Source organism: Mobula birostris, chromosome 13 (genome assembly GCF_030028105.1).
Source record: "Mobula birostris isolate sMobBir1 chromosome 13, sMobBir1.hap1, whole genome shotgun sequence".
Taxonomy (NCBI): Eukaryota; Metazoa; Chordata; class Chondrichthyes; order Myliobatiformes; family Myliobatidae; genus Mobula; species Mobula birostris.
This window is the reverse complement of record NC_092382.1, coordinates 23,892,047-23,904,609: the sequence shown is the minus strand read 5'-3', so window position 1 is coordinate 23,904,609 and position 12,563 is coordinate 23,892,047. Positions and strand designations below refer to the sequence as shown.

Genomic DNA, 12,563 nt, shown 5'->3' with positions numbered 1-12,563 from the left:
TGGGGAAAGGCAATTTATGAGGCTATAAGGCTAGAAATTGCGGGTGTGAATTGGGATGATGTTTTTGCAGGGAAATGAACTATGGACACGTGGTCAATGTTTAGAGATCTCTTGCAGGATGTAAGGGATAAATTTGTCCCGGTGAGGAAGATAAAGAATGGTATGGTGAAGGAACCATGGGTGACAAGTGAGGTGGAAAATCTAGTCAGGAGGAAGAAGGCAGCATACATGAGGTTTAGGAAGCAAGGATCAGATGGGTCTATTGACGAATATGGGGAAGCAAGAAAGGAGCTTAAGAAGGGGCTGAGAAGAGCAAGAAGGGGGCATGAGAAGGCCTTGGTGAGTAAAGTAAAGGAAAACCCCAAGGCATTCTTCAATTACGTGAAGAAAGAAAGGATGACAGGAGTGAAGGTAGGACCGATTAGAGATAAAGGTGGGAAGATGTGCCTGGAGGCTGTGGAAGTGAGTGAGGTCCTTAATGAATACTTCTCTTCGGTATTCACCAATGAGAGGGAACTTGATGATGGTGAGGACAATATGAGTGAGGTTGATGTTCTGGAGCATACTGATATTAAGGGAGAGGAGGTGTTGAAGTTGCTAAAATACATTAGGACAGATAAGTCCCCGGGGCCTGACGGAATATTCCCCAGGCTGCCCCACGAAGCAAGAGAAGAGATTGCTGAGCCTCTGGCTAGGATCTTTATGTCCTCGTTGTCCACGGGAATGGTACCGGAGGATTGGAGGGAGGCGAATGTTGTTCCCTTGTTCAAAAAAGGTAGTAGGGATAGTCCGGGTAATTACAGACCAGTGAGCCTTACGTCTGTGGTGGGAAAGCTGTTGGAAAAGATTCTTAGAGATAGGATCTATGGGCATTTAGAGAATCATGGTCTGATCAGGGACAGTCAGCATGGCTTTGTGAAGGGCAGATCGTGTCTAACAAGCCTGATAGAGTTTTTTGAGGAGGTGACCAGGCATATACATGAGGGTAGTGTAGTGGATGTGATCTATATGGATTTTAGTAAGGCATTTGACAAGGTTCCACACTGTAGACTTATTGAGAAAGTTAGAAGGCATGGGATCCAGGGAAGTTTGGCCAGGTGGATTCAGAATTGGCTTGCCTGCAGAAGGCAGAGGGTGGTAGTGGAGGGAGTACATTCAGATTGGAGGATTATGACTAGTGGTGTCCCACAAGGATCTGTTCTGGGACCTCTACTTTTCGTGGTTTTTATTTACGACCTGGATGTGGGGGTAGAAGGGTGGGTTGGAAGTTTGCAGACAACACAAAGGTTGGTGGTGTTGTAGAAAGTGTAGAGGATTGTCAAAGATTGCAGAGAGACATGGATAGGATGCAGAAGTGGGCTGAGAAGTGGCAGATGGAGTTCAACCCGGAGAAATGTCAGGTGGTACACTTTGGAAGGACAAACTCCTAGGCAGAGTACAAAGTAAATGGCAGGATACTTGGTAGTGTGGAGGAGCAGAGGGATCTGGGGTTACATGTCCACAGATCCCTGAAAGTTACCTCACAGGCGGATAGGGTAGTTAAGAAAGCTTATGGGGTGTTAGCTTTCATAAGTCGAGGGATAGAGTTTAAGAGTCGCGATGTAAGGATGCAGCTCTATAAAACTCTGGTCAGGCCACACTTGGAGTACTGTGTCCAGTTCTGGTCACCTCACTATAGGAAGGATGTGGAAGCATTGGAAAGGGTACAGAGGAGATTTACCAGGATGCTGCCTGGTTTAGAGAATATGCATTATGATCAGAGATTAAGGGAGCTAGGGCTTTACTCTTTGGAAAGAAGGAGGATGAGAGGAGACATGATAGAGGTGTACAAGATAATAAGAGGAATAGCTAGAGTGGATAGCCAGCGCCTCTTCCCCAGGGCACCACTGCTTAATACAAAAGGACATGGCTTTAAGGTAAGGGATGGGAAGTTCAAGGAGGATATTAGAGGAAGGTTTTTTACTCAGCGAGTGGTTCGTGCGTGGAATACACTGCCTGAGTCAGTGGTGGAGACGGATACACTAGTGAAGTTTAAGAGATTACTGGACAGGTATATGGAGGAATCTAAGGTGGGGGCTTATATGGGAGGCAGGGTTTGAGGGTCGGCACAACATTGTGGGCCGAAGGGCCTGTACTGTGCTGTACTATTCTATGTTCTATGTTCTGTGTTCTATGAGACGCACATCGTCCGGTACCCTGGGTCGCAGGCTGACCATTACCGAGGGATCTATGCTGACCGCTCCCCTGGTTCCCTTCCTATCCCCCGCCAGATGATCGTCATGTAACAACTATGCAAGTCATTGGCAATGTCTTGCTCAGAGAACTTTGTGTGTAGTTGCAGTTGCTAATCTATAGGATGGAGGTGATTAAGCTGGGAAGTATGTAGTGGGGAATGACCACTACGGTACTGGACTAGGGTGTTGTTTTTTGTGCTATATGGATCGGCTTGGACAGTTTGCCCTGGAGCTCAGGAACTCGAAGTGTGACCTTACACACGTATATGAACATAAAATAATCAGAGGTGTAAATAGGGTAGATGGTCACAGTCTTTTTCCCAGGGTAGGGAAATCTAAGCCTTCAGTGCAGATATTTAAAAGGGACGAAAAGGGCATTTTTCACTTAGTGAGTGATGGGTATATATTACGTTCATCCAGAGGAGATTGCAAACACAAATAAAATTACGAAAATGAGAGCATGTGGGCAGGAAAAAGGATAGAAGGAAGTTTACAAGGGAAATTTGGTAAAAAAACTGCAGGAAAATAGGGCAATCTCAGGCATTTAAATCAGCACGAATTAGATGGGCCGAAGGACCTGTTTCCAGGCTGTAACATATTTTTATTCCACATAGAATCACATATTTGAGCAAAATCACAATGCCTGCAGGTGACAGAGACAGTTGGTCATTGGTTATACCGGGTTTCCCAGCAGAAATCTTGGGAATTTAAATTCAGGTAGAAGATCATCTGAAGAGGGAAATATTTAGAAACTCACGTCCACCATTTCTCCACAGCTCAGACATTCATTAGGGTAGTAAAACTCCGAAGCAGATCAAAAATGTATCTACAATGAGCTGCCTCCTGATCCTCAGCCATTCGAAATACTAGCAATGTTCTCCTCTCTGCTACAGAAAACAGATTTCGGAAACACCCCCCCCCCTTCTCCTTTGCGAAGCAGCCAAGAAAAAAACAGAGGGGGTTGATAGCTTTCCTTCCAAAACCTGAAATGCTGTGTTATCACAGAATCTCTGAAATCCCGGAAATGCTCCTATTATCTGGATCTGAATTTTATAAATGAAAGCTGGAGATATCTTACACCTCAGTACTTGTCTGGAGGTGAAACGGACCCTGACCCTGAACGTTTACATTAACCACAAGACCGCTGTCACATTCCTGTCTGTGTTTCACTCACGACCACCTGATTCAGGAGTCCCTGTTCTTTTCACTCAGGTGAAGCTTTGCATGGTGAGTGGAGTGATTCGACCATTACTGTTGTCAGGTCCCTGCGCTGGATCTGTTAGGTTGATGAATTACTCAATGCCGCTTTACCAGTGGGATAAATGATACTGCTTGATGAAACTTTTCTATGCCCTGTTAACATCTATGTCAGTTTCTTCATCTGAAGTACTGTGTAGAAACGCGACAGAAGTTTAATTCAAAGATCCCTGTGATCATACCTGTGTCCATTCTGACGATTGCTGATTGTCGTCGTCTTGTTTACACGTTGGTCCCGGTGCTAGAAAGCTCCATCTGCTGGTGATACCCTGAATTACACCACAAGCAGACAGTAAGTCAGAGAGAGTACGATTATTTTGCAAATTGACAGTATCTTCATCCCCTGTATCAGAGATGCAGTTGGTTTGGGGATTAAACATTCCCTGTTAACAGCAACATCCACACCATGTCTGTATGTCTCTCCAGTTATACCTGGCGCATCTACTGACAGAGTCACGGAACACTAGAGTCCAAATTCGCAGCGTTCAGCAAAACGAGACAATGCGAACCACAGTGCCCACCAAGATAGTCACAATTCCCTGTGATGGGTCCATTTCCCTTCTGGCCTTTTCACTCCATCTACACATCCCAACTGCTGTATGAATTATGCGATTGTACCGGCCTCATCCACTTCCTCTGGCTGTTTCCTGCACATAATCCCCAACATCTGCATGAATCCCTTGCTGCTCAGGTTGGTTTTTCAATCTCTTTACCACCTCCTGTCCATTTAGATCCCCTAAATGCTCCGACGAACTTCTCTGTGAGCAGCAACTACTAATTTTATGCATTCTGCGAACTTACCCATCAAGTAAGTCTTGTGCATTCGCACCCAAATCATTGCTATAAAATAACGAATATCAAAGATCCCAACTTGTAGCCTGGCGCACACCACTGACTACTAGCCTCCACTGCGAGGAGAAACCTTCAACCAGCACTCTTTGCTTGCTACCTTGAAGCTAAATTTGTATACATCCAATTTGCCCTCTCCAGACAGCATTGGACCTAATCATCGAGACCAAGCTGCCATGTGACACCTTGTCAAAGGCTTTGCTGATGTGTAATGTACAACATCCATGGGTAAATAACTTTGAATTTCCACCTCTGCTTAATGTCATGTTCACAGGTTCTGACAATGTAATTAGTAGAAAAGTACTTGATGAGGCCAAGGTATGTAAATGTAAATTATTGGTTGCCATTTGCTAGTGAGGACTGAATAAAATACAGTGTTGGGACATTTTGCTTTAAAACAGATCTGTTCTCGGCGCAGGCCTACACGACAATATATTCGAGGGCGAGTATACAATAGTCAGAGGAGATGACAATAGCCAGAGGAATCAATGGCATGTTGCTGCCGTTCATGGAAATTCCACATTTCCACAATCACTACAGTACAACGCACTCGGGGCTTCTTATAAAGGGAGGAAATTGGCAACGCATTTTGAGATGATTATAACGTAACAAGGAAACATCAGAACTGACCAAAAGCTACTTCAGATGATGCAGGACCTTCAAATGAGCAAACACTGAGAGAATGTGAGTGACTTTAGAGAGGTGGGTTTCTGAAAACACATTACCAGACCTGGAGTGATTGCAACCGGGTCAGGCAGAGGCATCACTGGTATCTCTGGGCACATTCAGCCCATTCCACTTATTTCGTTCCTTCCTTTGTACATGCATGTAATGTCTAAAGGACCAGTGTTTGAATAAATGACACTCACAAAACTTGCTCCTGAGCGAATCAATGGAAACCCTGAGTAAGAAGGGTTCTCTCCAGCTGGTGCTCTCAGTCCTCGGGCTGGTTCACTTGCTGCTGTTCCCTCACCTTCAGTCGTGGTTCACTTCCAGTTGTGGGGTTTTCTTCCAGTAAATCTCTCACCGCAGGTCTAAGTTTAACTAGAGAGATAATGAAGCACATTAACAATACAAAGGAAAACCAAATATTTCCGCTCAATGTTCCGAAAACAAATCTGACTGAAATTTAAACGCTGAAGACAAATAAAAGGATCTCAGTGAACAAGTCTGTAATTGTCCCTCACACGTCACAAATTCTGATACGGGATACGAAGGACTCATCATTCAGTCAGGGAAAGACATAAGCTATCGGAGCAGAATGAAGTGATTCGATCCATCGAGTCTGCTCCATCATTCAATCATGTCTTTTTTTCTCTCGCGCTAGATACTCGGTACATCAGATTGGATGTGTGTAAAGAGAAACTGTGGAAGACCCAGTATCAGAACTGGGACTGTCCAAGATGCTGCCCGATCTTCTGAATGCTTAATTGAGCAATTTGGCCCAGATCTCATCCTTGCTCATACCTATAATGGGGGAGGTACTACACCCAGTGTTCTGAAAAGGTAGTAAAAGTGATTATCGGGGCATTAAAAGTGATCGTCCGAGAAACGAAAATGAAATGTTCTTGAATTTATAGTAAATAGACCTTCTAGTTATTCGCTGCTCAACATTAGTTCTGTATTGTTAGACACTTGAGCCTCATTGCCTCAGAGTACGCTCCCTCGGACAAGGCGAAATTATTATTAATTTGCTTGCATTATTCATCACTACTTCCTGGATACCAGAGAGGCTCCCGGTGAAACAGTTCTGTCCACTCTATTGACTCTTAACATATCGTCTGTAACTGGAAGAACGATAATGTACCATATTCAATCGTGTTCAATATGCATAGAATGTAACGTGGTTCCATCTCCAATGTTCCCACTAATTACTATTTTGGCAGCTGCGTGAATCAACCATTGCTCTGAGCTGGAAAGTTTCACACGGCCTGAAAAAAGCGCGACATCGTAGATATTTTTTTTTGGTTTTGTAATGTGCATCGATGAATATTTAGAATGAAGACTGACAAGAAAAAATTATTCCTTTGATTTTAATTATTAATTAAAGGATATGATAAAAATGCATTACAACAGACACAAACCTTCAGGTTTCATAAATGTTTATCTGGCAGAGTTTAATCCCATCTGCGCTGCAACAAAGGCTCCGTTTGCAGGAGCATTTTGGTTCTGCAGACGCGTAGTTCAGAGGAACACTGACGGGTCTCTCTCTCCAGGTTACCCCCACCTTATAACAGTGTTTTGTCCACTACCTTGCCAGCGACAACCTGCTGTTGCAAACATGCAAATCGTCAATAGTTAGGCCCAGATCTCATCTCATTCGAGGTGGGTGAGGGTTTGTCTAAATGGGAAATGCACTAAATGGCCTCTTTGTTAGGTACAACTGTATACCAGCTCATTAATGCGAATCTGTTAATCACGTGGCAGCAACTCAAAGCATAAACACATGTAGGTATGTTCAACAGGTTCAGTTGTTATTCAGGCCAAACATCAGAATAGGAAATAAATGTGATGTAAGTGACGTTGACCGTGGAATGATCGCTGGTGCCAGACTGGGTGGAATGAGTGTTACGGAAACTGATCAACTACTTGGATTTTCACGTATAAATCTCCTGGGTTACAGAGAATGGTCCGGAAACAAACCAAAGAAAAATCCAGTGAGCAGCAGTTCTAAAGGCCTCGTTAATGAGAGAGCTCAGTGAGATTGGACAGACTGATTAAATCCAACGGGACGGCGGCAGGAACTCAAATAACCATGCGGTCCAACAGCGGCGTGCAAGAGAGCGACACTGAACGCAGAACATTGGATTTGGACGGGGTACAATTGCAGTAAACCCCGAACATGCACTCAGTGCCACATCATTAGGTACGGGGGGTACATAAAAACGTGCCCACTGAGTGTGGACTTCCATACTTTTATCAACTGCCGGTGAGATTTATTACAGGAAGTTTTAACCTAAATGTCACTGCCAGATTTATAAATGTTCTGCTAAAAAATACACAAACAGAATAAAACACACATATTCGTTAATCCACGCAGTCCTTAGGACAATGTGGAACTGATAGAAACATTAGCAATACCAGCGCGACCAGATTGCGTAATAAAGCACCATAACATTTCCCCCTATAGCCTCTGTCCTTACCTGGTGCTGGACTCCTGAGTCTGTTTACAAAGAATCCGAACATCTGAATGTTATTGTCCCTAACAGTAAGTGAACACACCCTGAGCAATGTTCTGTTGATAACTCGCTCATTAACCTGAGCTTCAGTCTATTCAGCACGTAACGCGACACCTTGTTCCTCAACGCTTGTGTTAAACCACATAAAAGCTTATTTTCCATGAACAAGTCACTCTTACAAGTGGTCTGAACCAGAATTAATACCACAGTGCAAGCGGTGCAGTAATTTCCTCTCTCTGGAATATTTGATCTGCTCTAGAGATGAATTACAACCCGCATCCTGGTTCAGTTCCGTTGGTGTCGTCGCTTTAATTTATTGTTCACCTTGGGACCAGTTTATTGTCAAGTTATAAACCCTGGAGACAGCTCGGGGCAAAGATCGCTGTGGGTTTATTGCACAGAGACAGCAGAAGGAAGGGCGCTGTGAGCTCTGATGAAATATTATGTATTTGGAATAATATTCTCTTTTGAACGGGAGCCATTCTCTTTCTCTGGATTTTACTGTGCCCCCTCTGCCTGGAGCTGAGTTCAAGGTCACCCTGTTTATAAAGAGCCATTTTTAACAGTTGCCCGCAGTTGGCCCATTACAATAATGGACCAACTGGAGAGCAACTGTGCGGAGATAACCATCTCCCAGAGATAACAACCGGTCAAAGTCGACAGCGAGATAAGGACACCCTTCTCCTTCAGTTTATTGCTCACTGACTGGAAACAGGTCACCATGTCACAGCAGCAATCATATGAAATTATGACCATTTCCCGCTGGCGAATTTGCCTGGCAACCCATTTACTTCACACATATATCAACCGGAATCACATTTATTTTGCAAATACTTGTACCGTTCTTCGTCAGAGAACCCAGGCAAAAAAGAGAATTCCGAAGACACACTTGTTCCACCTCAGAAAAATAACCTCATCTCTCTTCACCTGTTTCAGCTCTCTCCTCAGTAGTAAACATGTTCTCCACATTCCTGTCCAGACTCAGAGTGATGTTCAATGTCCCCAGCAAGGGCTCAATTCAAAGGATCGAACCACGAGCGGATAAAACCTCCTCACCTCCTAAATAACAGCGAATGCAATCAACTCCCCGTCTACATCGAATACCAGCGAATACAGCGTAGTGGTCAATATTGAAGCGGACGGTAGCGAAGTGGTCAGTATTGAAGCGGACGGTAGCGTGGTATCAGTATTGAAGCGGACGGTAGCGTAGTGGTCAGTATTGAAGCGGACGGTAGTGTGGTGGTCAGTATTGAAGTGGACGGTAGCGTAGTGGTCAGTATTGAAGCGGACGGTAGCGTAGTGGTCAGTATTGAAGCGGACGGTAGCGTGGTGGTCAGTATTGAAGCAGACGGTAGCGTAGTGGTCAGCATTGAAGCGGACGGTAGCGCAGTGGTCAGTATTGAAGCGGACGGTAGCGTAGTGGTCAGTATTGAAGCGGACGGTAGCGCAGTGGTCAGTATTGAAGCGGACGGTAGCGTAGTGGTCAGTATTGAAGCGGACGGTAGCGCAGTGGTCAGTATTGAAGCGGACGGTAGCGTAGTGGTCAGTATTGAAGCGGACGGTAGCGTGGTGGTCAGTATTGAAGCGGACGGTAGCGCAGTGGTCAGTATTGAAGCGGACGGTAGCGCAGTGGTCAGTATTGAAGCGGACGGTAGCGTGGTGGTCAGTATTGAAGCGGACAGTAGCGCGGTGGTCAGTATTGAAGCGGACGGTAGTGTAGTGGTCAGTATTGAAGCGGACGGTAGCGCAGTGGTCAGTATTGAAGCGGACGGTAGCGTAGTGGTCAGTATTGAAGCGGACGGTAGCGTGGTGGTCAGTATTGAAGCGGACGGTAGCGTAGTGGTCAGCAGTGAAGCGGACGGTAGCGCAGTGGTCAGTATTGAAGTGGACGGGCAACATCAGCAGAATCCCCCGGACATGCTCTCAGTGGACACATTATTAGCTACAGGAGGTACATGGTAAAATGCCCACTGAGTGGAGAATTTGCTATTTTTATCTACGGTCAGTGAGAATTACCACAATATTTGTTAATATAAATATCATTTCCAGATCTACCTCGTCTTCGCTAAAAAAAAATACGCGTACAGAATAATAAAGCAGACAGATCCGTAAAGCCTTGCAAGTTCAACGATAACATTGATATGGTAGAAATATTAGAAATGCTGCCTTTACAAGTGGGCTTATTAAAACACCATAACACTGCCGAATACAGTCCATGTTCCTACCTGACGCAGAACTCCTGGGTCTGGTTTCAGGGAATCCAAGCATCTGAATTTTCTGGACACTAACAGTAAGTGAACACACCCTGAGCAATGTTCAGTTGATAACTCGCTCATAAACCTGAACTTCCCCCTATTCAGCAGGTAACGCCACACCTTACTCCATAACGCTTGAGTTAATCCACACAAAGACTCACCTTGCTTGAGTAAGTCTTTCTAACTTGTGGTCCGACCCAGAATTAATACTACCGTGTGCAAAATTTTACCACCTCCAGAGAGGAATCACTACTCGCATCCCGGTTCCGTTCTGTTGGTGCCGTCGCTTTGAGTTATTGTTCACCTCGGGACCAGTTTATTGTCAGGTTATAAACTCCAGCAACAGCTCAGGGCAAAGATCGTTGTTGGTTTATTGCACAAAGTCAGCAGAAGGAAAGGAGCCGCGAAGTCTGATGAATTATTCTGCATTTGGTGTTTGTTGTTTCCCTTTTGAACACTGAATATTCTCTTTCTCCAGATTTAACTGTGCCCCAGGCATCAGGAACTGACTTCGAAGTCAGTCTGTTTGTAAAGAGCCATTTTTAACAGATGTTGGCAGTTAGATCATTCCAGTAATGGGCCGATTGTGGAGCAACTGTACCGAGATAACCCCCCCCCCAGAGATAACAACCAGTCAAAGTCGACAGCAAGATGACGTCAGATCCCGGTGTGGGGGGTGGGGAGACTTGCGTTTTAAAATAACTAAATGGACGTTTAATTTGATTTCCGAAGGAAAACAAAATCAATCATGAGATTCGCCTGGCTGCGCCGTGTTACTGGTGGAATGGGAAGCGGGCTGTTTGTTTCCAGTTGTGTCACAAATTCTCAATTTTTTTGGGGAGGACCTTCTAGGCTGAAACTGTTTCCTATAGTTTTAATCGGTGCAGTGTCTCGTTGTTCAGTATCTTGAAAAAACAGCTGATATACTAATGTAAACCAGAATTGCCATCGGAGTCTGCACACTGTGTATTAGACAACAGAAGACCTCTCATTCCTGCAGTCTTTAAATCCTTGTAAACTGACCGCTCTGACAATGTGGACCATAGGGAACCCTTTCTCTAAAACCCAGGGGATCATTCAGACAGCTGATCGCTGAGAGGAATTATGCTGTTGATTGTTAAAGTTTTCCCAGAGTCGGATGAATGGAATTGATGTGGAGGTCGGGAGTGTCACAGAGAACAGGCCGGACAGCCGAGCCCCCTCCGTTGTCCTTCCAGCTTCCGACCAGTGGCGGCGATGTGGGGACCTGCGGCCACGGGGGGCTCTGCGGGGATCCCTTCTTAATTCCCCAGGAATATTCTGACAGTGTGGATATGATTTCAATATCCATGGATGTATCAATATCCAGCAAATTGTTCCTTTCAACTAACCCCACCCACTTCCCAATACGCGAACTCTCGCTGATCTTTCGTAGCCAGGGCAATGCATAAATTGCGTTAAGAACTCAGCAGTCCTGGCAGCACCCGTAGAGGGAAATAAACAGTTGACATGTCGGGCCGAAACACTTCACCAGGACTGGAAAGGAAGCAGGAAGGGCCAGGAGATTGATTGATTGATTCGGGACGTGCGGATTGTGGCGCTGTGAGGCTGTGAGAGCTGCCTTTCCACGCTCATTCCTCACACAGGGTGTGGCCTTTCTGCTGAAATTTATTCCAATTTATCCCACAATTCACTCTCATTAGGGACTGAGCAAAGTCGTTTTAACGCTTTCTCCTGCAGGGAAACCGATAAAACCTATACCCTGCTATAGGAGACACCATTTACATCTGATGCTGTAACCAAGCAGCGTTCAGTACGGTCTCGGGTAACCACAGTCTGACCTCCCGGATGGGCGACAATGAACCTGGATCAGTGTGCTTAACCTGCATGAATGAGGCATCAATTGACATTTTCCGACACCAATGGAGCTAAATAATTCACACGTCACCTGACGACAGTTGTCCAGCTGATTTCCCAAATAAAATATTTAAAAAAAAATAAATAAGTTTTCTTAAAGGGTCTCAGTGTGAGCCCGGGAGCGCGAGGGTAACGAGCTCTGCGAGAACGTGCGTGTCGGGCAGTGGGCGGGGCGGGGTCGTGAGTTTGAACACGAGAGCCCCAGGGAGTCTGCGCCGGGATTAACAGCGAACGGGGAGCGTGTCTCTCGGTCCGATACCGTGATGTTCAGCTCACCTAGTTAGTCAAAATTTCGACCCCCGAACGCAGCTAGGGCACATAAATTACGCACAAAGCTGGACATAGATAATTAATGTCTGATTTTAGTTCAAATACAAAAAAAATCATGTTTCCCTTCGCATGCAGTCATTATACCAATTTACGTTAATTAAATTGTCAGAGCTTTTCGAGTCAACATAGCAACACGCATAACTGGACCACACGGGCCCCTCGAAACTGCTTCAGCAGATCATGAAATCATGGCTGATCAGATTTAAAATTTCATTACGTATTCCCCCATGTCCATCCCAGTAACACTTCAAACCCGTTGTTTATCAAGAATCTCGGCCTTAGACAGTCTTTGCTTCCACTGACCATTGAGAGGAAGAGTTCAAATAGCTCACAATCGACACAGGAACAATAGATGTATTGGTCTGAAATAAGAAACTCTGAAAACGGAACGTGTGTTTGCTGTACAGCTCCCGCACCTTTGCTTTGAAACAGAAGGCCATTGTTCTAGAGCTGATCTTTAACTAACCTGTGGAAAATGTAAGTCATGCAACCAGGCAACAGTTGGAAAACAAAAGGCACCACAGCTGGAAGTGGCTTAAAAACAAATATCTCCTTGATCGCTG

At 45.1% G+C, this 12,563-nt stretch overlaps 1 protein-coding gene across 1 annotated transcript in view; it reads left to right on the top strand.

Annotated features, from left to right (window-relative positions):
- The window catches only part of LOC140208596 (uncharacterized), a 587,054-nt gene that overhangs the window by 487,978 nt on the left and 86,513 nt on the right, over positions 1-12,563 (top strand). The window lies entirely within an intron of this gene.